Here is a 3,091-nt window from a genome sequence, read left to right as displayed (position 1 = left end):
GAAACTCAACAGCTATGAACAATTTTTTTATCAATTACGCCAATTAAACTTCAACAGCAATTTAATTTAGTGATTTTTATCAGAATAATAATTTTCTATTAATTTATTTTGACAAATAAACTATGTGTCTTATTAGCATGTATTCAAACTCTAAGAAGAAGAATACCGAAACGAAGGAATCAACGTGCATAATATTGATTTTTATGATAACCTACTTCTATACAGCATCAACAGCAGCAGCAGTCGCAGCAACCGCAGCAGCAGTCGCAGCAACCGCAGCAGCAGCCGCAGGCGCAGCAGCAGCAGCAAGAGCATGCTGTTGATTCGTCTGCAGGGTGAGTACAAATTATATATTATTATTAAGCCTTGGAAGTTTTATTAGCTAAAAAAGGAGAATTATGCATAGGAAATTTCAAATATGCAAAAAAACCTATACAGTGGCCCACAAGAGAGTATTACAGCAATTTAATTTAGTGAGTTTTATCAGAATAATAATTTTCTATTTATTTATTTTGACAAATAAACTATGTGTCTAATTAGAGCACATTCAAACTTCAAATGGAAGAGTATATAAAAGAGTCGATTGAATTCAAGTTAATCGATTTTTATGATAACCAACAAATTATTAAATTAATCGAGTACAAAAACCAAGGGGTTGAATTTAAGTTGATTGATTTTTATGATAACGAACCCATAATCAATCTATTATTATTGACAATTATGGCAAGGGGTAGATTTGAATCTTCATTAATAGGGTTAACCAAAATAGGGCTAACCAACCCATAATCAATCTCATTGAGTCTAAGTTAGGTATACTTGGATCTACGTTCAAATGTACCCCATGGGTGGGGTAATAATAAAAATATACTTAACTTTATAATTAGAAATTAAATTGGTTATTTAATATATAAGGTTTTCATGAGTCAAATAGTATTGAAAACTATCTAGACTACGGATTGTAATTATTAAAAATAAAATTTGTCAAAAAATTAAAAATTAAAAAATTAAATATGAATTTCATTCAAATCTGCCCCACTCTCCCCTACTAATTACAATATTTACCACCTTAGCACACATTAACCACTAGTACTTCACCTACTTCTATACAGCATCAACAGCAGCAGCCACAGCAGCAGCAGCAAATCCAGCAGCTGCTGGAGGAGCAGAAGCAGCATAAGCTGCAAATCCAGCGGCTGCTGGAGGAGCAGCAGTAGCATAAGCTGCTGATTGAGCAGCTGCTGGAGAAACCTCAGCAGCAACCACAGCAGCAGCCGCAGGCGCATACCGTTGGTTCATCTGCAGGGTGAGTCCAAATTATACATTATTATTAAGCCTTGGAAGGTTTAGGAGCTAAAAAAGGAGAATTATGCATTAGGAGCAGAAGCAGCAGAAGCTGCAAATCCAGCAGCTGCTGGAGGAGCAGAAGCAGCATAAGCTGCTGATTGAGCAGCTGCAGGAGAAATCTAAAAATCAACCACAGCAGCAACCGCAGCAGCAGAAACCACAGCCGCAAAAACCGCAGCAGCAGAAACCACAGCCGCAGCAACCGCAGCAGCAGCAACCACAGCAGCAGCAGCAGAAGCTGCAAATCCAGCAGCTGCTGGAGGAGCAGCAGCAGCATAAAGTGCTAACTAAATGTGCCAAAAAAATTATGTACAAATTCTACTAAAACATAAAGAAAACGCCCAAAACAATTCTGTAAGTAATTATTTTAGCATTGTTATACTATGCAATGTATTAGGAGTTAAAAAAAGGAGAATTATGCATTAGGAGCAGAAGCAGCAGAAGCTGCAAATCCAGCAGCTGCTGGAGGAGCAGAAGCAGCATAAGCTGCTGATTGAGCAGCTGCAGGAGAAATCTAAAAATCAACCACAGCAGCAACCGCAGCAGCAGAAACCACAGCCGCAAAAACCGCAGCAGCAGAAACCACAGCCGCAGCAACCGCAGCAGCAGCAACCACAGCAGCAGCAGCAGAAGCTGCAAATCCAGCAGCTGCTGGAGGAGCAGCAGCAGCATAAAGTGCTAACTAAATGTGCCAAAAAAATTATGTACAGATTCTACTAAAACATAAAGAAAACGCCCAAAACAATTCTGTAAGTAATTATTTTAGCATTGTTATACTATGCAATGTATTAGGAGTTAAAAAAAGGAGAATTATGCATAGGAAATTTCAAATATGCAAAAAAACCTATACAGTGGCCCACAAGAGAGTATTACAGCAATTTAATTTAGTGAGTTTTATCAGAATAATAATTTTATATTTATTTATTTTGACAAATAAACTATGTGTCTTATTAGCATGTATTCAAACTTGAAAAAGAAGAATATAAAAACCAAGGAATCGACGTGACTAATATTGATTTTTATGATAACCAACCTGTTATAAATCTCATCGAGTCTAGGTTAGGTATACAGCAGTCGCAGCAACCGCAGCAGCAGTCGCAGCAACCGCAGCAGCAGCCGCAGGCGCAGCAGCAGCAGCAAGAGCATGCTGTTGATTCGTCTGCAGGGTGAGTACAAATTATATATTATTATTAAGCCTTGGAAGTTTTAGTAGCTAAAAAAGGAGAATTATGCATAGGAAATTTCAAATATGCAAAAAAACCTATACAGTGGCCCACAAGAGAGTATTACAGCAATATTGGACATTTATGGATTTGAAATAATGAATCACCATAACCAATCATTATTATTTAATACCTATTTATATAATTTGAACTTAAGACAAATTGTCCAAAAATTGGTATCCTAGATATATATGGTTTTGAAATCGTTAAACAAAACAGCTATGAACAATTTTTTATCAATTACGCCAATTAAACTTCAACAGCAATTTAATTTAGTGAGTTTTATCAGAATAATAATTTTCTATTTATTTATTTTGACAAATAAACTATGTGTCTTATTAGAGCACATTCAAGCTTGAAATAGAAGAGTACAAAAACCAAGGGGTTGAATTTAAGTCGATTGATTTTTATGATAACGAACCCATAATCAATCTATTATTATTGACAATTATGGCAAGGGGTAGATTTGAATCTTCATTAATAGGGTTAACCAAAATAGGGCTAACCAACTCCATAATTAATCT

The sequence above is a fragment of the Acyrthosiphon pisum genome, chromosome A3 (genome assembly GCF_005508785.2).
Source record: "Acyrthosiphon pisum isolate AL4f chromosome A3, pea_aphid_22Mar2018_4r6ur, whole genome shotgun sequence".
Classification (NCBI taxonomy): domain Eukaryota; kingdom Metazoa; phylum Arthropoda; class Insecta; order Hemiptera; family Aphididae; genus Acyrthosiphon; species Acyrthosiphon pisum.
The sequence above is the reverse complement of the archived record's forward strand: the minus strand, read 5'-3'. Positions refer to the sequence as shown.